At 39.9% G+C, this 25,588-nt stretch overlaps 1 protein-coding gene and 1 long non-coding RNA gene across 2 annotated transcripts in view; both read left to right on the top strand.

The window, feature by feature from the left end:
- Nucleotides 1-25,588, top strand: part of LOC112221956 (metabotropic glutamate receptor 4-like) — a 323,222-nt gene that overhangs the window by 141,001 nt on the left and 156,633 nt on the right. The gene's annotated exons all lie outside the window — the stretch shown is intronic.
- LOC121840445 lies at nt 23,453-24,542 on the top strand. The gene is made up of 2 exons (XR_006079632.1): nt 23,453-23,589; nt 24,257-24,542. It is a non-coding gene; the product is annotated as an uncharacterized LOC121840445 (long non-coding RNA).

The following is a 25,588-nucleotide window of genomic DNA, read 5'->3' as shown; positions in this document are numbered from 1 at the left end:
TGTCTCTTCTAGGCTACATCCCTTTCCCACACTCTCTTTTTCATATTTGTCACCCCTCTCTTTGTCTCTCTTTCTACTCTTGGTTTTCTCTTTCTCTTTCTCCGCCTTAGTTAATAATTGATCAAGTTTTGTTAAGTCTCAGAACCGCTCCCAAAGGGCTTTGTGCTTACTTTGGGCAGACCAGAAGTTTACTGATGAAATTAGTACCAATATTTAATGAAATCACGTCTACAGAAATTATAACTCTGGTCGCCCATGTTTGTTTTTCTACAGTAAATGGGATATCTATGAGGGTTTACATTTCTAACAGCATCATTTATTTCTTTGCTACCAACATGTCAGGCCCTTAACGCCCCTGGTCAGACAGAGAAATTGACACTTACATCTGTTTTTTATGTTGGCTACCCTGCCAATTTCTCATCCTCCAATGGCTGTGGGTGAAACAATAAAGTGAAACTGGTGCAGCTAAAACTGCTGGGTACGTGAGAGGACTTGGAGAACGAGAGCCGAGAGAGACTAAATAATATGTGTCTGTGTTTGTTTGGTAAGAAAGGGAAATAGAAAGACTATAAAGTGTAGAAATCCATCTGCAGTTCTTCTGGCACCCCTCTGTCTAATGAGTAGAGGTGCCCTACTTTTACCAAACAAGTTGTTCAGCTGTAACACTACTGCACAAGAACAGCAGACAAGACAAATATAGATAACATCGTTCAATTAAACAATGTTAGAAAAAAATAGGATAGGGGGAAGAGGAGTATCTTAAGACTGAACTGCATACCCAATGATAGCAAAGTCCTGGAGACATTCTAGGCACACAGTCATGAGGCATGCTGGGTAATGACAAACAGTTGTTTATATGTCCTCTTTGGTGGCTATGATGGGCTCAGAGGAATCACAACATGCAGATGACATATGGACATGTAAATTACCAGTTAATCTGGACAGGGCTTAAAGCTCAAGGTGGAGCTCATGCGAATTAGCCAACTTCTTTTCCTTTTTTCCTCTGTCCAATTCCATTTCTGCAGGTTTACACTATATATATTTCCAGTGGAACCAAGCACAGTTATCATGTGGACCATGGAGTTTGGTGTCCAATGCATAAACATGCAGAGTGATTCAGCAACCCAAGGCATACTGGGAGCATGCTTGAAATGATCCGATTTCGGAAATCCCTATGGGACCAATAAATGAGAGATTCTTTCCTTGAGCACTTGGAAGGAGAAGCAGGTGACATCACAGTTCTGCTTTCTGTCAAACAGCTTGATCTGATTGCATTACACTCATCTAGACAAGATACTGAAGTGTTTCTCTGTACAGACATAGGGCCGGGACGATACCTGTATAACAATACTTGTTCGTGTCCTGGCAAGGAAACAACGCACAAAGCGGATTTAACTTCTTTAGGAAAATAACCCTAATGTTGAAAACAAACATAATTATGTTGTCATCCAGAGTCACATTTATTTATTTATTTTCCAAGCCATAGCACACAATATTTTACTTTGAGCAGGTTAATAAAGGACCAAATAGATTTCATTTTTGCAATTGAAAGAATATCGCAATACCGGTATTGTCCCGGTCCTAACAGATATACCATATCTGTTTATCATTCGGCCGTCAATCTCAGTTTGTTGCCTTAAATGTGACTGACATGATGGCAGCTCACTTTGTCAACCATCACATTATTCTCTCATGGACAAAGTGTTTGATGAAACTTCAATAAAATGTTCTTGTTGCAGAGAAAAATGAATAGGCACAGTGATGCATATCTACTAACCAATCAATACATAATTTTCACATGAACTTATCTGACTATCTTTCCCATCCATCAACTCAGACATAAATGACTGTGGGTAATACTAGCCATTATTTCAGATGACTTGTTGTTGTGTTGTGCTCTGCTCCTGTAGTCAGACCAGCTTGTCCAGCATACAGGAGCTTTGTCAAACTGTTTTCTCTCTGAGCCATTGAGTTAGTGCCTCTTAACCCCCAACCTCAGTGGCTGTATCTTTGCACTACTTCTCCAATGCCACCATAGCTGTTATTAATAGCATCTACAGTAAATCCAGTCCACTCCAGCAGGCTGGGCCTGCCTGGGTGTGTGTGATATAAAGTAGCTCCATGCAGTGACGTGATCGTGGCAGACTAATGGCTTTCACTTAGGGTCTGACGGCTTGGTATTTGCCAGCCCCTGTTGTGTTGATGGATCTCTTAATTTTGAGTCATTTGTTTACCCAGATGCCATGCCCCCCCACTCTGTCTAATGTGTGCCCATTCTACACATCACTCCCGCTGAGAAATAACAGAGCATAGACAAGGGCAGAGTCACTGGAATGAGATTAATATGACAAATTCGGATGTTGAAGCAGATGAGTGTCAATAAATGGTCTCCCTCGGGTAGGTTCAGATACTGGTTGTTTACCTGGAAATCACTCTTTTGTTTGACACCATTTTTATAGCCAGCTTTGTTACTGGCAAGCTTTATTATATGCATTTGACTGCTTTTATCAATAAATGAGATACTAGGCTAATAAAATCTTCAAGTTTTGTTAAGAAACAAATGAATCTCAGATATGAAATGATTGAATATCAAAGCCATATAACAACTGGAAAATCGTTGGAACCATCATCATAATAGTGATTATAAGAAACTTGGTGTTGGTGCCAGAAAACGTCTATACTGTTGTATAGCATGTGATACCTCATCATCATTGATGCCAAGTGCTGCTGACATTCCCTATGACCCAGGGCTGATGTTGTACCCTGACATTATCAACCCAACATGCATGGAGGTTTCTACCCAGTCAGACGAAGAGCTAGTCTAATTCCCCGACTGTCCCATGGATCCGGGGGGACTTAATATGACAAGATGGGAGCTTCTGGGAGCTTGGAACACCTCTAGCAAGGATGCAATGACCTACCTTCAGCCTTCCACTGAGACAAGATGATCAAAGAATCCAAAGTGTCACTGAGGGCAGACGCCCTGACTGACTTTCTGGCAGGGTAGAACTGAACTCATCATTAACAGAATACCAGTAGCTAGTGTGTCATCAACATGGCTGAGATTATGCCTACAGGAGAGATAACCTTTACCTGTCCTATAGGTACAGTCCATGATAGGAATACAGTTTAGCAAACAATATCTGCTGAATTTGAAAGACAAAACTTCAGCGATTTTCACTTCCAAACCCAGGATAGACACAAGCCCAGGAGAGATAAGAACATGTTGAGTTGACACTAAATACTAAGTGTCTATATTTGAGCCCAGACAGATCTGCTGCAGGAGAAGAGTGTCTTACTGTAACAATAACCCGATGGAGTGATTGTGATAATATGCGGTTTGTGTATTGACTGGTTATTTATGCTCCTATATTGCTAATTCCATAGGCTCCATGATGATGCTTACTTTCACCTAATTTCCTCGTAACATACACCACATGTCAACTGTCCCAGTAGTCTCAGCTGTCTCATGTTTTTAACTTTGAGTTTGCAACAAAAAAATGTATAATGGCGTTCCCTGATTCTGTTTTGATCAAGATTTTTCATGCATGTGGGAGATCAAAGTCAGGATTAAAGGCAAATATTTAAAAAATCGTAATTTTAAAGATTAATATAAGCATTTCCTATGATCAAATGCACTACAATGGAGTTACAGTGCATTCGGTAAGTATTCAGACACCTAGACTTTTTCCACATTTTGTTACGTTTACAGCTTTATTCTAAAATTAACCCCCAAAAATATTTCCTCATCAATCTGCACACAATACCCCATAATGACAAAGCGAAAACAGTTTTCTAGATTTTTTTGCAAATTGATTAAATATAAAAAACAGAAATACTTTATTTATTCAGACCCTTTGCTATGAGACTCAAAATTGAGCTCAGGTGCATCCTGTTTCCATTGATCATCCTTGAGATGTTTCCACATGTGTTTTAGAATAATGCTGTAATATAACAAAATGTGGAAAAAATCAAGGGGTCTGAATGCACTGTAACTCCATTGTTGGTGATTATATGAATTACACCTCACACTGGCTGTGGTAGAGTAGAAGCCTACAACCTGAGACTAATGTGCTTTTTATGTGATGTCCTTCATGTCAGGACAACCAGGATCATCTAGCTTTATGGGTTCAGAGAGACAGATGAGTAGGAGAGAAAGAAAAGGGCCTGTAATTGGGCCCTGGGTATGTGTCATTCCAGCGAAAGAGGCCCCACTCTACTTTACATTGTGAACTTGCTCCCTTGTGAGATATCATTTATTTCTCTCTTGATTTGGGGTGTGACATAACCTTCTTTTTCTAGGCCTCATAAAATCCTGAACAGCAGCCATGAGAAGACAGATGGGAGGGGAAATGGAGATACCAAGCTTCCTCTCAGATGACCGTGTTGAGATTGACAGATTGAGAGTACACACATGCCATAAAGACAATGTATGTTTTCTGCTCCCTTTCCCTCATAATCCATGAGTGAAACCAAACAAACAACACTGAAAACAGAGTGACAGAGGGGAACATTTACATTTTTCTTCCCTCCTTTTCACTGTTTGCCATGTTTCTACAGATGAAGGATCTTAATTTGAGCCAGTTTGCTACAGCAGAAAGATAATCCTGCAGCCACAGGAAATATTACTTATTATGTGGATTATAATTAACCTGCCCTCAAAATCATTGCACGCTGTCTGCTAAATATCTATAGGCTATGTTTCAATTTGTCAATTTCAAATTATTTTCCAAAAAGTTGTATTTTGTCACAGCAGTTTGAATTGGGGCGTGTTCCGCTTCTTCATTAATTCACATAGAAGTAGGCCATTTCACTGTTGCGGACAATTTACGTTTGAGGCATTACTGACAAAACATCTCTCTTCTATGAGAGCCCAAGCACAAAATTGTTCCTACCTGGCACGTTTTCAGGCTGGCACCCGCATTGCATTCACTGCTAATAATAACTTGTGTGAGTTCCTATCAAAGTAAGTGCCTTATTACGTTATCATTATAGTTTCTGTATATTGTATGTATGTATGTACAGTGTGTGTGTGTGTGTGTGTGTGTGTGTGTGTGTGTGTGTGTATTTATTTAAGATCGTACTTTTTGGAGAAATGTTCTCTGGCTTGCAAGCCAAAGAACATCATCCCAACCGTGAAGCACGGGGGCGGCAGCATCATGTTGTGGGGGTGCTTTGCTGCAGGAGGGACTGGTGCACTTCACAAAATAGATGGCATCATGAGGTTGGAAAATTATGTGGATATATTAAAGCAACATCTCAAGACATCAAGTTAAAGCTTGGTTGCAAATGGGTCTTCCAAATGGACAATGACCCCAAGCATACTTCTAAAGTTGTGGCAAAACGGTTTAAGGACAACAAAGTCAATGTATTGGAGTGGCCATCACAAATGGGCCACAATTCACCCAACTTATTGTGGGAAGCTTGTGGAAGTCTACCCGAAACGTTTGACACAAGTTAAACAATTTAAAGGCAAGCTACCAAATACTAATCGAGTGTATGTAAACGTCTGACCCACTGGGAATCTGATGAAAGAAATAAAAGCTGAAATAAATAATTCTCTCTACTGTTATTCTGACATTTCACATTCTTAAAATAAAGTGGTGATCCTTACTGACCTAAGACAGGGATTTTTTACTAGGATTAAATGTCAGGAATTGTGAACAACTGAGTTTAAATGTATTTGGCTAAGGTGTATGTGAACTTCCCACACCAACTGTATACTATATATGATATATATTTTTTAAGGTATTCAAGTATATACTGAACAAAAATATACATGCAGCATGCAGCAATTTCAACGATTTTACTGATTTACATATAATTTACATATAATTTACATATAAGGAAATAAGTCAATTGAAATGAATTCATTTGGCCCTAATGTATGGGCGCAGCCATGGTTGGGCCTGGGTGGGCATAGGCCTCCCACTTTAAATGTATTTGGCTAAGGTGTATGTAAACTTCCGACTTCAACTGTATACTGTATTCTATTCTACTGTATTTTAGTCAATGCCACTCCAACATTGCTCAATCTAATATTTATATGTTTCTTAATTCCATTATATTTCTTTTAGATTTGTGGGTATAGCTGTGAATTGTTAGATACTACTGCACTGTTGGAGCTAGGAACACAAGCATTTCGCTACACCCGCAATAACATCTGATAAATATGTGTATGTGACCAATAAAATGTGATTTTATGCAAACAGACCCAACTTATTTTGTAACCTTTTATCTTTGATTGACGTGAAAAAACAAACACGCGCAAAACTACACATCGTCGGATTACTTTCCATTCTTTTAAAATGTTTTGCTCAGTTATTTTGATCACTGGTTAGGTCACCCGTGATGTGATGAATTGTAAATAGTAATTGCTATTACCTAGTTCCTATTATGGTTTCTGTCAGCCGCGATTTAGCTAAATATGACCGCTTGTCACTCTTTCCTCAGTTAGCGCTACGACCAATGTTCTGGTTTGGATGAGAATTGTGTTATGCTGTCGCTACTTCTGTGACTGTCTGAACATTGCATCCAGAAATGAACTGCTCACATTGAGGACATTACGTTGTAAAGACTGTTTGTGCAAAATGTTTCTGTAAAAAAAACAGTTTGGCATTCTAAATACTGTAAGTGTTCTAATCACACCGCTTGGAGCGTACATTGCATGGACCACTGTAGAATTTTCACATCCGTGTGTCAAAGGGGTTAATATTTTTTTAAATGTAGAAGTTGATACATTTTTCATTTTGGCAAATCAAGTCTTACATTTTAAAGTGGACATTACACACTTTAGAAGTATTTTTAAACCTTGAATACCGTGCTTTGCAAGAACATTATCAGCAACAAAAGAATGATCAAATTAAGATCCTCCATCTGTAGCTCCTCAAAGCATCAGGTGACAGCCAACAGAGTATTGTGTGGCATTTGGTGCAATTTGTCAGGTGTAGCTTGCTATTTCAGCTTTGATACATTGTCAATCAAATGCACCACCGGCCTGCCTTTCTTACTGAAACCTATCAGCAGCACACATTTCAGAAAACCTTATGCATATGTGCGTACTGTTCTGTATTGCTAGGCAGTATTACTGCACTGTTGGAGCTAGCATTTCGCTGCACCTAAAATAACATCTGCAAATCTGTGTAGTGACCAATAAACTTCGATTTGATTTGATACATTCCAGTAGAGGCTGCTGAGGGGAAAACAGCTCATAAAAGTGCCTGGAATGGAGTTAATGGAATGCTATCAAAAACATGGTTTTCATATGTTTGATACCATTCCATTACTGTGAGCCGTCCTCCTATCAGCAACCTCCACTGATACATACCGTATAAGCCAGGGGTAAGCTACTAGATTCAGCCAGGGGATGATTTTTGTCGGAGCGGATGGTCGGGGGGCGGAGCATAATTATAATAATTTTGAACACTGCAAATTGACCACAACTAAGTCCAAAAAGAGATTGTATTTGAAAATAACAATGATTTCAGATTATGATTACATTGATACACGATCACGTCTCTTTTTTTATTCATGGAAATACTTGGGAACAGATTTCCTGAATGAAACTACTGGTGATTTTGTTTTTGGTTTACTAAAAACTTTGGGGGGCCCCCCCAAAAAATCACTTGAGGCCTTGTTTTGGCCCGTGGACCGCTTGTTGCTGACCCCTGGTATAATGTGAAATGGTAGAATTTTTCTCCAATATTTTAGCAGATGTTATGTGGAATTTCAATACCATTCGACTCTGGTGACTTGTGTTTCTCAGTGCAGTGGGTGTACAGGGTAAGCTAAGAACCTGATGGGCTCTGTGAAATTGTAGAAGTGGTAAACTGCACCATACAGGCACCTGATGGATGGCCTGGGGGGGAATGTTTGGAGGGGAAAATCTAATTTTCTCCATGCTAGCTGGAGGGAGCACTACATTTGATCAAACACAAATGTAATAAAACAACTCGTAGGTCTTTGTAGCCGCTAAGAGGTCTCCGTCACCAAGGCATTATCATCTGGTAGTGCATTTACAGAGGGCAGGCCTCCCTCTCTCGTCCTCTCTCTCCTTTATTTCCTCTCCCACTATAAACCCAAACACCAGGGTGACCAAGGTCACTATTAGTAGGTATTGGAGCGGTAGATAAGGGGGGGTCAAGTATATTGCTTGTATTTTCCCTGCTTTGATATATCTCTTGAATCATTCTGACTGAAAATTGCATTAAACAGGGAGTGCAGAAGGGCAGAGAAAGTTTACATTGCTGAGGTATTAGACATGGTTATGGTTTCCCAACTCAACTGTCCTTTCAACCTTTCAGGAAATGTGGTGGAAGTGAGGATGGCTCCCAATTGTTGTATTGATTCAATACAGTACTTGTCTATTTTGTATATATCTGTGTAGAAAACCTATGTATCAGCAGAATAGAGTGTATAGATCACTTCCAAAGGTCACATGACTGAAAAAGACCATGTGCACTTTTGAATGTTCAATCATTTAACTGCAGGCAATTATTGGCATAAGCAACACACACAGTAATGAAGCATTTCAATATTCAAGCAGGAAGATTATCATATATATTGTTATTTTGCTATTCCTTTTTCAGAACTGATACCAATGACTTAATTGTATTACCTTAATAAACTACATCACAACAAAGTGCAGTGGCAGAGACCAATAAATCTGAGTCAGTGGCACCATGGTGTTGTTTAGATTGCTGAAATGGCAAGCTTTTAGAATTGAGCTGGTCTATTAGGCTACTTCTCAACCTTGCTCTATGGTGGTGGTGTGACAAGGATTTGGACTGGTTTAGATACAGAGAAGTCCCTGAGGCAGTCATACAACAGTGTTGGCCTCACTCTCATAATCAATTCTTTGGCAAAATAAGTGGAGGTCAGATGATGACAGATGGTTCACGGGTCAGGGAAAGGCCAAGGGTCATTTCACTCTTCCAGGTCTTCATTACCTGCAGCAACCAGTATTTCACCTCACTCTGTACTTCCTCTAGTCACTCTCTTCCTGTAAATAACCTCCACTCATATCGTTTCTTTGAACTATTCAATTACCAAAAGCTGCAGCCACCATCTGCCTCAGTGCTGCCTCAGTGCTGCCTCAGTGCTGCCTCAGTGCTGCCTCAGTGCTGCCACTCGTCTTCCAGCTCTGTCTCTGCCTAGTAGTGTTCCATCACTATCTGCTGTCTCTGCTTTTCAATTTTTTTCCTCATATCTAACTCATTGTTTTGGTCTAAATCAGATGTTAGGTAGGCTACTATATTTATTGAATATTCTCTGAATCCTATGAATTAAACTAAATTATATTTAATTAACTTCGAAATAAATTATATTTAATTACCATTAGAATTCTGTGAAAACGCTAGAATGACAAACCAAATAGATATGTATAGCAGCCTAGAGGTACAGTAGGTAAATGGTGGGTAGTTCCCCATCTTCTCTTTGGTGGTGGTGAGAATGATGAACTGTACAGTAGGCTGTGTGTGCACTGTGGAGGTCAGTCGGAGGCTTGACCACCGTGGCCAATCAGAACGTTAAAAAAATATATAAACTCACCGTGTGTCTGCCTTGATGTTCATAAAACTCCACGGAACCGCTCTGGTGCAGTGGAACCCAGAACGATATGTTACTACATGGTTACGGTGACACTGTTTTACAGAGGACGCCAAAACCAGAGGGGCTGCCGCAAAGCCCAAGGAACCCGACCCTCTCTGGAAGTTGTTGAAGCCCTGTTTGAGTTATTTAGCCTAGATTGGCTGTTGGTTGAGACAGGGTGGGCAATTGTAAATTGGACCAAGTTAGTGGTTATACTGCATTTGGTTATAGTTTTTGAGATGCAAGAATACACCACACCAAAAACTAGATTTTATGGCTGTATTAAAAAAATAATTTCTTGCAATTCTACGCAGTAATCATTTATGTTCACTACTTAGTCAGTTGATTTGATACTATTTTGAATCTATGCCAAAAAATTCTATGAATTGATAGCTGTTTTATTTTATTCTGTAATAGGGTATATTGTAACCATGTGTTCAATCTAACCAAATCTAAATGTATTTATGATACAGCTTGTAAGCTACACATACAATGAAATACATACTCGCAATAAAGCATACATACTCTCAATAAAGCTCTTCTCGCAAAACAGATATTAAGCTACAGTATAAGTATTTGTATTTACATTATGTTATAGCTTACAAATAGCTATACCACGTAGTCTATTAGACTATATTGCAAATGATTGTTGTTTGTTCCTGAAATGACCGAATGGCAAAGCTATCCTTCAACTACCTTTCAGCACTACAAGTTGGTTCAACTTCTTTAACATCATTACGCGATCCTGGCGCTGTCCTTTCAGCACCACAAGTTTGTTCAACTTCTTTAACATCATTACGCGATCCTGGCGCTGTCCTTTCAGCACCACGAAGGGAGTTCCAATAGCTTAAAATGACATTTTTATCAAGATCTGTTTCCTGTGCAAAAAGTCCTAAACATCACTTATTATTATTATTATTACAAATAGAAAATGATCACTTCTCACAATGGTACTTGTTTAGTAAAGTTAGATAAAACTGAATCAATGTTTTGCACGATCACATTGTGGCGAAATCCTGCACGGAGCCTTCACCGCTACAATGTAATGATTCATTAGCATGTTACATAACATACTGAATATAATGCCACAGCATAGTAGGGCTGTAACGTTACTGTTACACCTAAACACCTCCTAATTTCTAATGAGATTTTAGAATGGTTAGCTGAAGCTGAATAGTCCCCCCCCAAAAAAATATATATAATGTGCTAAACTCAACAGAGTGCACCACTAGGCAGGATACATGCGTTGATTGTAACAAAATACAAGAAAGGCTAATAGTTAGTTAATACCATCTGCTCTAATTCACCCATGAAACAGTAATTCAAACAGATCTAAATGCATATATCCCATGAAACTGATTGAGATCAATCAAATGATTGGCATGGAGATGCAGTTTGGACGTTTCACCAGTAAAAGATGAATAATTATCATTCACGATTGACCATGATGATGACCTATTTTGGAATCAGGTAGCCTATGCCTAACTTGGTGTTTGAGAGTATTAAAAATATAACATTTGTGTGGGCATAGGCAGATGTTGAAATTATTTCATGCATATTCTAAAATAAAAGGCAATTAAATTGCCTACATCTGTCGGTACAAACTTTGACTGAGAAAATTATGACATCATAAAAAAATGTACTCATTCCCTCACCTAAAAAAAACATCACTACATCACTAACTGTGACTCCCCTTGACATGTGTATGATCAAATCAAATCAAATGTATTAATATAGCCCTTTGTACATCAGCTGATATCTCAAAGTGCTGTACAGAAACCCAGCCTAAAAACCCAAACAGCAAGCAATGCAGGTGTAGAAGCACGGTGGCTAGGAAAAACTCCCGAGAAAGGCCAAAACCTAGGATGAAACCTAGAGAGGAACCAGGCTATGTGGGGTGGCCAGTCCTCTTCTGGGTGTGCCGGGTGGAGATTATAACAGAACATGGCCAAGATGTTCAAATGTTCATAAATGACCAGCATGGTCAAATAATAATAAGGCAGAACAGTTTAAACTGGAGCAGCAGCACGGCTAGGTGGACTGGGGTCAGCAAGGAGTCATCATGTCAGGTAGTCCTGAGGCATGGTCCTAGGGCTCAGGTCCTCCGAGAGAGAGAAAGAAAGAGAGAAAGAGAGAATTAGAGAGAGCACACTTAAATTCACACAGGACACCGAATAGGACAGGAGAAGTACTCCAGATATAACAAACTGACCCTAGCCCCCCGACACATAAACTACTGCAGCATAAATGCTGGAGGCTGAGACAGGAGGGGTCAGGAGACACTGTGGCCCCATCCAAGGACACCCCCAGACAGGGCCAAACAGGAAGGATATAACCCCACCCACTTTGCCAAAGCACAACATGGTGAATGTGTGAGGACAGAGCTGAGAGACGTGTGAGAGAGATGTGTATGGCACAGCCTGCATGTACGTTGAGCTGCCTTGTGTTACTGTGTGTTCCAGTGATGTCCTTGTTAGTCTATCTACTGTACCTTCAATACTAGTCTTTACCTTGGAGACATGTTTCATATGACATGATGCCCTTCCACATGATGCTATGTCCTCTGCTTTTTCAAATGCCTGACTTTTACCTTCCACACATGCTTTCAAAGAAGAATTGCCCAAGCTGCAGCCTCTGAACCTTGATCCATTTACTATAGTGTCCAAGCTTGGCAGTTACAATATGGGCAAGACTACAGTATGAACTACCCTACGGCTGTCTTTTACTGAACTTTCATTAGATCCTCACCACTTCACCTGAAGATTCTTACTGTACCACCTCCATAGTGGTTTACAGATGTCAGTATGTTCTGTCAGAACTTCCCTTTTTTCCTGATCTGCCGCTCAACACTGCTACTCATGTACAGTAAGCGGATTTGGCTAACACCAGACAAAGACTCACGAAGATGGAAAAGGGGGGTGAAATCGTCAGCAACAGCAGCCTGTTGCTGTTAGACAAAGACAATGTTATGTAACCCCAGTCCTCCTCCTGTACTGGTAATTTGTTTTCCATTCACAACCCAAGCCCTCAGCCACATCCTGATGTTACACTGATTTCGTTGTGGTAATGAAAAATCGGAGTCTGACTGCAATCCTTCAAAGGGATTTGGAGGACATGGCATTTATAACAGCAAGAGGAGAAGTAAAATAAAAAAAATAAAAGTTAGTTTCCAAAACAAATCGGCAGGGTCTGCGAGAGCCCAGCCTGCACCTGTACCACCCTATGTTTACCGACTTCCTCTAGCATACACATTATCATCCAAATACCATGCCACATTATTCTTAGGAGAGGGAAATTTGTTAAAGTTGAAATTTCCCTGTGCGGCTGGTTGATAGATAATGTTTACCAATTGTCAATGACCATATCTGAGGGAGTATTAGCTAGCTTGAGCGTGGTTGCACTGTAATGAATGTAGAGATGGAAATGTGTAGAGGTTCACATAAAGGTCGGTTCTGAAATACTCTAGAAAATCAGTGTGTAATAAAGTACCAGCAGGATTATTGGCACTGATTTCAGAGGTTTCCTGAGGTTGACAACCCTATAATTCTATACACACTGAAACCTGAAGTAATCAACTGGTGATGTACTGTAGGTAGCTCTTTATTACGACTGCAGCTTCTGCAGAGTTTTGTGAAACATTACCCCAGTAAATTCTCTCAGCTGCAGTAGCCACTCTATGACAATATATCAAATTAATAACTCCACAAAAATAGTGTAAAGCAGTTCTGACTGTGTGCTCTTATTGGAACTATCCAAAGCTTTCCAATGTCTCTAGTTTTGCGCCACCAGCTATTCGTGGAGAGGATTGCACACATATTACTCAAGACGCTACTGCATAGAAGATCCCTCTACAGTAAAACACTTATAAATAATGGGTTACCAAAACCTGTGCATCAAGTTATAATTACTTCCACTAATTTCTTATGTTGTTGATATGAAAACATGCATTGCAATTAACAGCAATTAGTTGTGTTAACTCTATTGTTGTGTTTTCCCATTGCTCTACTGTATATTCAAGCAGTACACAACCTCCCTGACTTCAACTGACTTCCCTTTTCCCAGAGAGTGCTGTGAATAATAGATTGTTATTGACACAGTCTAGTTCCACTGGGGATCTGTCTGTTTAGCATTTTCTTCAGCCATACCAATAGCCACTTCTAACAGACTTCCCTTTCCTTCTGGTCCCTCCTTTGTTTGTCTAGACATTCATCTTCTCTCTGTCCATTGCTTTAGAACAATGCAAGACTTAAAGAACCTCAATTGCATTTCCTTGTTCGAGAACTGAGTTCTTAAAGAAACAGTGCAAGAGGAGAATCCTTCCTATTGACGGCACATTTCAATTAGCATCATGTCGATACAGCAGGGCTGTGACTTTGAGGCCATTGATTTTGGTTTTAAGAAAAGGTCAGGTTTAATCACTTACAAGTGCTCCATGCTAGCTTTGATCAGTTGAAACACAAGGATAACATACTGTACTGTATGAGGCTATGGGTGTTTCTCATGATCAATATGGAAACAAACTGGTGAGTTTTATGGCAATGGGTAATTTCATTCAATACTCTCCTGCCAATTGTGAATTCCAGGTAGCAGTGGCAGAGAGTCAAAGAATTATACAGAGCAAGAGGACATGTTGTGTCGATTAAATGTACCTTTGGTCCAATCATGATATATTTTCTGTCATTGACCCTTCAGTTATTGAGATGCACTGTATCTACGGTAACCCAGTTCCATCCACTGCATACAAACTCCCACACCTCCCACCAAACTCTCCCAGCCCCCATTCTATTACATTGTCTACTTCAAAAAATATATACAGTAACTCAAAGGAGACTCCGATTGATTGCATGCTCATGATGCAATTACAGAGTTACAAACAAAATCACAGAATAATGAAGAATATAATCATCCACAGTAAACAGCCAGAAGTGGAATAAACATCAACTAATATGTACTATCAATCACTGACTTCTGCACTAACTCGCCCCATTATGCCATTTACTGAGAACGAGGGCAGGCTGATCCCAGTAACACGCTGAGATGTGTGCCGTGAGTGAGATGCAGAGCACCGCTTGACTCGGGCTTGATTTAGACTTCAAGCCAGTTTCAGGCATGTATTTAAATTCGTTAGTAGGCTATAGCTGCGTCACTTGACAGTCTCATGGTGCGACTGTAAAACCCATCAAGTTCCATTGTTAATTGCCTTGGATATGGAATACATTGATAATTGATAATAACTCAAAGACACAACTCAAAGAATCAATATAGACTTGGTGAAATTGTAATGTTAGCTGAAGTCTATAGCCTACACTAATTCGATCCACAGTTAATAGTATTAGGAAAAGATGGGCTGGTGCCATTGAGATATCTGGGGAGGCTCTTAGGTGGCTGAGAGACAGAGGATTGAATACAGACGGATAACCTTTCTTCAGGGGCCACTTTAGTCATGTTGAGCTCACAGGGCACAAAGGTACTTACTTTTCCATTAACTTACAATACATAGCCTTGCCTCTATTTCCTTTTGTGTAAATCCTCCATCCTGTATTTCCACCCTTCTCCTTCCCCCCTTTAGGATTGTGTTCTGTTGTATTGATTTGTCTGTCTATACTCACCTGAAGTTACTGTAACTATTGAGCCATATCTTATTGTAATTAGAATTATACCTGCATATGTGCTTGCCATCATGTGTTGGATCAGTTTTTGCCGGTCTGAAACCAATGAGAAGCGTGCGCTGCTATCACACACCCTTCATCATCCCATAGCTCTATTTATAAGCCTCCCCATACACCAGGCCAACTCTCTAGGGAGGTAATTAATTTGCCTCTAGGTCAGCAATAAAACCATATCAAAACTAGCACTCTGCTCATCTCATAGTCTCCATTTCTCTGGCCATACTGAATCTCACAGGGGAACCCTAACAACTCTAATTTCTCAGGGCTACTACTTGTCCTGACAACCTGACAATGTTTTCCTGTTCAAATCATGCCAGATCCCACCCCTGTATCAGTCCAAACTGACCTGTCTGCGTAATGAGGACCACAGCCCAAGTCATTCAGAAGCTTCCATACACTGTGTTGTTCATCAATCTGGAAAATTGGGCTCTAAAAACACTGCATAGTACAGATGTTTTGCCATGCACCGAGCTAAAAAAGTAATCCAGTCAGTCTGCGACTTCTCTGACCTCATGTGGTAGTCTTGTGTGTGGCTGTTTACTCACTTCCCTTGTCTCAGCATTTATCTGAGAGCTGCCACACTGACCCATGACCTCTCTAAGCTTATATCTTCCTTCTCATTCAGAGTATCACGGCACTGTACTGGGCTTGCTGTGAAGTGGCTGCCTAATTAACTGCCTCCCAGGGAGAGAGGGGGATGCTCCGGCAGTGGTTCGCTCTCCTCCTTGTTTCTCCATCCCTTTCTTATTTACAGCCACATTTCAGCCTGGTTCCTGCTGAGCTAGGGTGTTTTCCTGAGATGAAATGCTCCGGAGGTGTGAATCGTTAATCTGGAAACCAACACATCATGCTCTGGGATTTGCATGATATGTCTAAGAGTGATAAGACCACAAAACGCTGATTTTCTGTAGTAAAACATACGTATTAGCTGTTATATTGGAAATTGGGCAGTTTGAGCAGTGTTTCCTTGATTTCCTGAATACAGTAGAGTGCAAGGTCTGTGTATAGGTGTCATGTTCTGACCATAGTTCTGTTATTTTATTCTTTGTTTTAGTATGGTCAGGGCGTGAGTTGGGGTGGGCAGTCTATGTTTGTTTTTCTGTTGTTTTTTGTGTTCGGCCTAGTATGGTTCTCAATCAGAGGCAGGAGTCGTTAGTTGTCTCTGATTGAGAATCATACTTAGGTAGCCTGGGTTTCACTTTTGAGTTGTGGGTGTTTGTTTCCGTGTGAGTGTTTGTTGCCACAAGGTATTGTTTCGGTTTCGTTCATGTTCACATTTATTGTTTTGTATTTCATAGTGTTCAGTTTATGTCTTAAAATAAACGTTATGGACACTTACCACGCTGCGCATTGGCCCTCCAATCCTTCTCGCTACTCCTCCTCAGAAGAGGAGGAAGAATGCTGTTACAATAGGTTGCAAATAGAATGCATTTCACATGAAAATCTGTCAAAACTGTTATGGAAACCTAGCTAGTTGGACACCAGAAAATGTGCAACGCTTCCCAAAACCTTATCCATCATCTTTTCATTCACAAAATGCTCCATGACCTGTTTATTGAAATATTACGTTTGCACACAGTGTTGTATACACAGTAGAATACTTGAGGTGATGTAAAAATGCTTAAATACTATGTAAAAGAATCCCCTGAGGACAGTATAATCATTTATTTGGAAATGAAAATGGCAGATGCACAATAAACCAATCAATAAATACAATTTGATAAAAAACACATTGCAATAGATTACAAAAAAACACCACAACATTACGAAATAACTACAGTATTTAGCTATTTCTGTCCCTTTCTCTATCCCTTGGTCAATGGTTCTTTGTTGGGAGCTACATGGGGTACATGAGATAGCAGCCATTATTGATCTATTCATCATTGATCAACGCTCTGTGTGAATGGGAACCTCCAGTGGGGGTTCATACTGTATGAATGTAGCTTGCTCAGCGTTATCATTGTTAGCATCTTAAAACCTTTCTTGGGGCTCATATGGAAAAAAAATAACACTATTTTGTTATTATACAAGTATGAGTGTGCCTATTTACATAATATGTCTGAAAATGCATTACTTTCTCTAGACCTTGATCTAAGTCTGATTTCATTCAAAATATACTGTGTGCTCAATGTCCCTAAATACGTATAGTCAAATAACTGTCTGTCAATTCTTCATGCCCATTTGTTTTGCACCTTATAAAGTTGAGTGCAATTACAATGACTAATGGAATTCATCAGGAAATGTCATATAATATGTCGCATATTATGGCAAAAAGGGAACGTTGTCTCTTTTGTTTGGAAATGTATGACCTTTTTGTGTCTCCTTACTATTTTACCAAAGAGGTTCTGAGCAGAGTGCAGGAAAGACGACAGGAACAGGTTCTTACATCAGGCCAGTCCAATAAATCAAATCAAATCAAATGTATTTATAAAACCCTTTTAACATCAGCAGATGTGACAAAGTGGCACGTTTTACACAGAAACCCAGCCTAAACCCCCAAACAGCAAGCAATGCAGATGTAGAAGCACGGGGGCTAGAAAAAGTCCATAGAAAGAGGCTGGAACCTAGGAAGAAACCTAACGAGGAACCAGGCTCTGAGGGATGGCCAGTCCTCTTCTAGCTGTACCAGGTGGAGATTATAAGACTACATGGCCATTAAGGCCAGATCGTTCTTCAAGATGTCCAAACGTTCATAGATGACCAGCAGTGTCAAATAATAATCACAGTGGTTGTAGAGGGTGCAACAGGTCAGCAACTCAGGAGTAAATGTCAGTTGGCTTTTCATAGCCGTGCATTCAGAGGTCGATACACCTAAATGTGTTCATAATGGAGATTTGAAAAAACACTGAAATATAGCATATGAATTACCTGCATTTTGGGTCTTCTCTTTTTCCATGTGCTGTATTTAACTTCTACTAACTAGCATATTATATTATGTGACTGCGTACTGTTACAGCTAATAATTCAGTGATATGAAGAACATAACTGTAATATACTGTCATATTTGTTAACGTTATGGTGTTGATATAAAAAAAAATGTACTGGAAGGCTTTGATTAGGAATTGTGTTTTAGTTTGAGCAATGACATAAATCATACATTGTGTGTACATTAGATGCTTGGCAACCATCTACAGTATGGCAATATGTCAGCAAGACTTCCAGGCTTCACACTGTCAGGAAACTGCACAGTGCTCAAGTATGATAAACACATTCTCAACAGAGTGAGCAAATTAGTGAAGTCTTTATAGGTGCAGCCAGATGCTTGTCCACTAAATTGGAACTCTGGCTGTGTCTGTATTTGCTGCTTTGAGTGGAATGAACAGTGAATATGTTCTTATTTGTGGATGGGTTTATTAAAATCCTCTGCAATAGCAAAATGTTTTCTCAGCCAGGTTGTGAGTAGATCGTGATAAAGATTTCTCAAACAGTGAGAACTTTGTGGTTGCCTCAGAGAGGGGTACCTGCAAATTGCCTTCCTTTATGTCTTAATAAGCAATAACTCCAGATTTATTAGGGGGAGGACATGCTTATTTTCTTCCTCAATTTGCATTCTGATGGCTTCTATTCCCTTCCCTTCTCAATGTTTGAATGGCTGAGAGTTTTATGGCTGTTTCAAATGGGTCTTGATCAGACTAGGACCAGCGTTGATACTACATCCCCGTATCACAGAGTGAGTGAGACAAACAGTCTACCTATTCTATGACTTTGTGGTAAGGTTGTCACAAGAAGAGTTGGCTTCAAGTTGATTGCCTTGTTATTAGTCAGCACCATGATTCTGGCCCTAAAAGTTGGGAAACCAACCATCCAAACAACAGAGTACATTTTACCTTCCACACTGTCTCTAACATTTCAATTCTCACTGCTTCGGCCTTACAGTGCTGATCATCATATTGCATCTTTCATCAATACCCCATCTCCATTCATTATGCTGAGAGATCCAGCCGAACACAGCATGGCCAGCCGTTCTGTCAACACAAATCCAGTCTTCACTGGACTGAACACAGCTATAATGGACTCGACTGATAAATGGCGATGCATCCTTCCAGACCTGCCATCGCATGCCATCATGGTTTGGTTGTTAGTTTGTTAATAACAAGCATCACATACTGTATTTTCTGGGAATATTTGATTTATTTATTAAGAGCTTGGTGATGATTCAGACATGTTGAATAACATAGTAATCCAGAGCTTTGTCAGACCAGCCGTTAATTCACATGTCTTGTACACAATTAGGATAGATGATCTGACTGTTATTATAGAGTCCGGTCACACAGCTACGTATCCCTTTAACACTGTGGCAGGTGGTCAGAGCTGTTTGTGTTCAACCTCCATTAGAATAGTGCTGCAAATCAGCCAGGATTCTCAGCCACATTGCTACCACTCATCTAAGTATCTATTAATCTTTCCTGTTTACTATCTCCTCCCCCAACTCTAACCAAAGATGCATTATTAAACACGGTTATAATTTTTATCTGCTTTATCAAAGCACAAGGGTCTTCCATTGAGGAGACACATTATCGTCCTTCTTTTGACGGATTCTCCGACATGAAATCGCACGACTGACAAGGTGTTAAGGGGGAAAAGAATGTTGACTCACTTGGCATTTGGTAGTAGTGGTGAAGAATAAGTCCATAACCACTATGGGAATGATTCATCACAACCATAATCATTATTTCATTGAATATGTTATTAATTTACTATTTGAATGAATGTACTGTTTTTTATCGGTAGTGTGCGATCTAGCCTTTTAGCAGGATATATGTGTATTTTCAAAATGACAGGCTAGAGGATTTTCTGTCCTACATGGTCAGGGTCGTAATTAGCCTACTAGTAATTTCAGAGCAGTATTTACTGCATGCCATAAGGGCAACGTTCTAGTATGTCAATTAGTGTGGAATCCTGTATTCTCAGGGATTACAGAGATCCATCCAGTGGTTATCTTCGCATGACGACCACACAACAACAGCCATTTAGTCTCTGTTGGGCTCCCACAGAAGCTGCAATCACAAGCTGCTCATACCTACAATTTGTCTGCATGCTTTAGCTTTGTTCATAATAGCTGCCCTGTATTGCTGTGCAGCAGTTTTACTGACGTTTGCATGCAGAGGGGGAGTAGCCCTCAAGCTCACTTGCAAAGGCGTTTATTTCTAGTCATGTGCAGTGGGACTTGAAGATGTAAATTCCTAAAAGTACTTAGGAGCACCTCTGTCCTTATTTTTTGTCCCTCATTTTTAAAAGTGCTTTTATGTAGTACTGCACATGGGAATCTTCGCATACAATCTGGGGACGGATTAAACACAGTCAAACAACACATAAATAATATATAATAGCCTGCCTCCCTATTGTTAAATGGCCTCAAGCGTTTCTGCAGAGTCTGTGTTCTTTCCTGAGCAGTTATTGTAGGTTGCTATTATTAAGGAGAAACTGCACTCAAACACTTCATATAGCACATCTTGGACATGCATTACCATTGCCATATAGATTTACATGGCATTACTAAACTGTACAATGTTTTGATGACATTTTCCAAGTACTCATGACATAAACCTCGATAGGGACACAGAAGCGCCCAATGGCAAGAAAATATTTTGTTTTGCTTCGTGAATACTTACACAATCTTCCAATTGTTTTAGAGTTTACACTAAGAGTTTAATATTGCCCTGTGAATTCATGTACTGTGTAAGTTTAAATGAAAAGCGTCATACTGCGTAAGATTGTTTGAAGTGCCGTGTTAAAGTTCCAAGGCAGGGGGGGTATTTTCAAACAGCTCTTACACTAAAATGGCAATATCATACATTTTCACAATTGTATAGTGTGGAAATGTATATTTGGTTGAAGTCAGAAGTTTACATACATTTAGGTGGGAGTCATCAAAACGGAGGAGGAAGGAGACACGCTCTGTCTCCTAGAGATGAACGTACTTTGGTGTGAGAAGTGCAAATCAATCCCAGAACAACAGCAAAGGACCTTGTGAAGATGCTGGAGGAAACGGGTACCAAAGTATCTATATTCACAGTAAAACGAGTCCTATGTCGACATAACCTGAAAGGCCGCTCAGCAAGGAAGAAGCCACTGCTCCAAAACCGCCATAGAAAAGCCAGACTACGGTTTGCAACTGCATATGGGCACAAAGATCGTACTTTTTGGAGAAATGTCCTCTGGTCTGATGAAACAAAAATAGAACTGTTTGGTCATAATGACCATCGTTATGTTAGGAAGAAAAAGGGGGAGTCTTGCAAGCCAAATAACACCATCCCAACCGTGAAGCACGGGGGTGGCAGCATCATGTTGTGGGGGTGCTTTGCTGCAGGAGGGACTGGTGCACTTCACAAAATAGATGGCATCATGAGGATGAAAATTATGTGGATATATTGAAGCAACATCTCAAGACATCAGTGAGGAAGTTAAAGCTTGGACGTGTAACAGTATAACTTTAGACCTTCCCCTCGCCCATACCCGGGCGCGAACCAGGGACCCTCAGCACACATCAACAACAGTCACCCACGAAGCATATTTAGCGTGCACCGCTAACTAAGCTAGCCGTTTCACATCCGTTACAGACGCAAATGTGTTTTCAAATGGACAATGACCCCAAGCATACTTCCAAAGTTGTGGCAAAATGGCTTAAGGACAACAAAGTCAAGGTATTGGAGTGGCCATCACAAAGCCCTGACCTCAATTTTTACTAGGATTGAATGTCAAGAATTGTGAAAAACTTTGTTTAAATGTATTTGGCTAAGGTGTATGTAAACTTCCGACTTCAACTGTATACATTTTTGACTGCACTGGGCCATTACAATACTTTGAAACAGTACTAACTTCAAAATCCTAAAGTACTTTCAACCTTTCTGTTGTGTGGAGCATGCATAGTCCACATGAATCTTGCATGAGGCCGAAAGCACCACAGTGCAGGCATAGTGCCAACATACTGCCTTGTCCTCTCTGCTACAGTACTATTTCATCTACATTCTATACATCTGTGTCTCATTTGGTATGACATACTATACACATCCTTCTTGGTATGAAGTACTATACACATCCTTCTGTGTTTGGTGAGCGAAGGCAGGATCTCTGCTGTTCTGGGGAGAGCTGAGCAGCTATCTGGGTATTCTACATTCTTTTGCAGAGCAGATACAATTTTATCACTCCCTAAATCGAAACAATTCCCTGAGTGTATGCATCTCCCTACAGGGACTGCTGATCCAAAGACCAAAGCAATTTAAATGTGGATAGTTTCTAGTTATCCTACTGGGTATAAATATGTCCCTCTTTTTTTATTTCGCCCGAGGGTCCAGTGAATCTAGAAGAAGAAGATGTTTTTTCATTCATACAAGTCCCCCTGGTGCCTTGCTACATATCATGCTGAACATCAACAGTAGAGTCCTGTTGTAGAGGTTATGACTAGGGTAACACTGTCACAGTAATGATAGCATCAGTCTCATGTGCTTTATCAAAGCATTGAAAGTATCTGAGCAAACCTATTGAAGATTGATCACCTTGCTCAAACAAGTAGGTGTATGCACTTTCAAACCATTGATTCATAGTGCCCATATAGTGTCATACTCATCTTGTAATACTATTTAGTACATATAGTATTAAAGATGCATCCATTGCATATATGTATGAGTTATATGGTAGTATTAGATGTGGGCTGTGACTTGACTTGAGGTAAGGAATGACATCATATCAAATGATTTGTTTTTTTCATACATTGTACTAATAAAAACACTGGTTTCCATTTGTAATCATGACATGCTCTCAAGGTGGTGAGAACAATTGGCTTTCACTGCTAGACTTAATTGAAGATATGCAATGCAAATACATGCTAATGTCGCCCTCAGTGTTGGATCCAGCTGTATCTGTGCTAGGGAGATGTGAAGATCTAGTGGGTAACACTTTCCTATAAGGTTTCATTTGTAAAGGGTTTATAAAGGGTTTGTAATTACGTTACTAATGGTTATTAAATCATTTGTAAATGGGTTATAACAAATTAATAATTACGTTACTAATAGTTATTAAATCATTTGTAAATGGGTTATAACAAATTGGTCAAATAGTGCGATTGCCAGTCAGTGCTTGCCAAATAACGAGACACTATTTACTAGCTACTAACCATTTATAAATGCACTTACAAATGTGTATAATATTGAACCCTTATGTATCGTCATGCAAAAAGAAATGGCTGGTTTTCAGACCAATGGTCATTGATGATGCATTGGTACACTTATTTATTCCAGGAATGAAGGCTTCATCTGAAGATCTCAAGCCATATTATTGGTGTGGTTTGCTGATAAAAGATAAAAAGAAAAAAAATGTTGACAGTGGAAAGAAGGTAAATTCTCTATGCAATTTGTTTTACTTTTGGATTCAGAAGTTTTGCTGAATGATTTAGCACGCTGCTCAGCTAGCAAAGTAGTTATCTAGCTAATGTTTGCTAGCAGCTCTGTCCTAACTAGCTAACTAGGAAACGTTAGCTAGCTAGCTTGCATTATGTAAAACCTAAAACTTATTTTTGAATATAGAAATTCTGCTAGACGATTTAGCAAGAGATAATCTTTGGAATGATATAGTGGGCTAGCAAATTAGATCACGTTTGCTGGCTAGTTAGCTTCGCTAGCTAGCTAGCAAATGTTAGCTGCCAGCTAGCTAGCTAACATCGACATCAAAGATTTGCATAACTAACCCAATATAGACCCAGAGCCTGTCGTTTCCAATGTGAGCAAATTAATCATAGTGGGCAGAACAAGCAAGGAGGTGGGCAGAGCCAAGCACGAGCTAGTGAGATCCTATTGGCGTGTTCTAGCATTTATTTGCATATTTCCATTAGGGAACACCTACTCTTAAACACTAGCTAGATATTATTATTATTATTATTAACTAGCAGTGGATAACATAACTAGCTAAGCCTAAATGGTATAACTCATGATAACGATGATAGTACAGTTGTGTAGCGAGAATGTCGATGCTAAATTGTCATAAAATCCTATTCTCTCCCACAGATTCCCATAAGGTCTCAGACTCCAGGACTGGACAATTCTTAACAAGAAATAAACAGATGAAGACACAGAAGGGGACCATGAGACCCTATGTTGTATTTTAAATAGTTCATTTGTTGTCAATTTCTATTCTGACATGTAATGTTAAAAAGGGGAGAAAAAGCCCCCACCCATTTATCTGAATTAGCTAGACTACTCACTATACCAATGATAGGCTACACATTTGAGTAACTGCAAAATTGTTTTCCCAATGTGTCCTTCTATTAAATGACATGTTCTTTTTACTATGTATTGGATGAGTGAGGAGATTACATGCTTTTATAAATGTTTGCTGCTCATTAATAAATAGCCAGGAGGTTTCCACTTTCAGCAGTTATAAATGTTGATAACTCATTTGTTAAGGTAATGGTCAATAAGGTATAATTTTGGCAGTTTTAAATGTTAATAACGCAGTTATAAATGTCAATAGTTCTGCCACGAAAATAAGGTATACTCTTAGGAGTTATACATTTCGATGACTCAGTCATAAATGTTTACAGGCCTGTCACTTTAAATAAGGTATACTTCTGTAATTTATACAGACCATTCAGAAAGTAGTCAGACCCCTTGAATTTTTCGACGCTACAGACTTTTTTTTCTCTCATCAACCTACTCACAATACCCCATAATTACAAAGCAAAAACTGGTTTTTGCGTATGACGCTACAAGCTTGGCACACCTGTACCTGGGGAGTTTCTCCTCTTCTCTGCAGATCCTCTCAAGCACTGTCAGGTTGGATGGGGAGCTTTGCTGCACAGCTATTTTCAGGTCTCTCCAGAGATGTTTGAAAGTGTTCAAGTCCGGGGTCTGGCTGGGCCACTCAAGGACATTCAGAGACTTGTCCCGAAGCCACTCCTGCGTTGTCTTGGCTGTGTGTTTAGAGTTGTTTGAAGGTGAACCTTCACCCCAGTCTGAGGTCCTGAGCTGTCTAGAGCAGGTTTTCATCAAGGATCTCTCTGTTCTTTGGTCCATATATATTTCCCTCGATCCTGACTAGTCTCCCAGTCCCTGCCACTGAAAAACATCCCCACAGCATGATGCTGCCACCACCGCTCTTCACCTTAGGGGTGGTGCCAGGTTTCCTCCAGACGTGACGCTTGGCATTCAGGCCAAAAAGTTCAATATTGTTTCATCTGACTAGAGAATCTTGTTTCTCATGGTCTGAAAGACCTTTAGGTGCCTTTTGGCAAACTCCAAGTGGGCTGTCATGTGCCTTTTACAGAGGAGTGGCTTCTGTCTGGCCACTCTACCATAAAGGCCTGATTGGTGGAGTGCTGCAGAGATGGTTGTCCTTCT

The sequence above is a fragment of the Oncorhynchus tshawytscha genome, linkage group LG22 (genome assembly GCF_018296145.1).
Source record: "Oncorhynchus tshawytscha isolate Ot180627B linkage group LG22, Otsh_v2.0, whole genome shotgun sequence".
NCBI lineage: Eukaryota > Metazoa > Chordata > Actinopteri > Salmoniformes > Salmonidae > Oncorhynchus > Oncorhynchus tshawytscha.
This window is presented reverse-complemented; position numbering and strand designations above follow the sequence as displayed.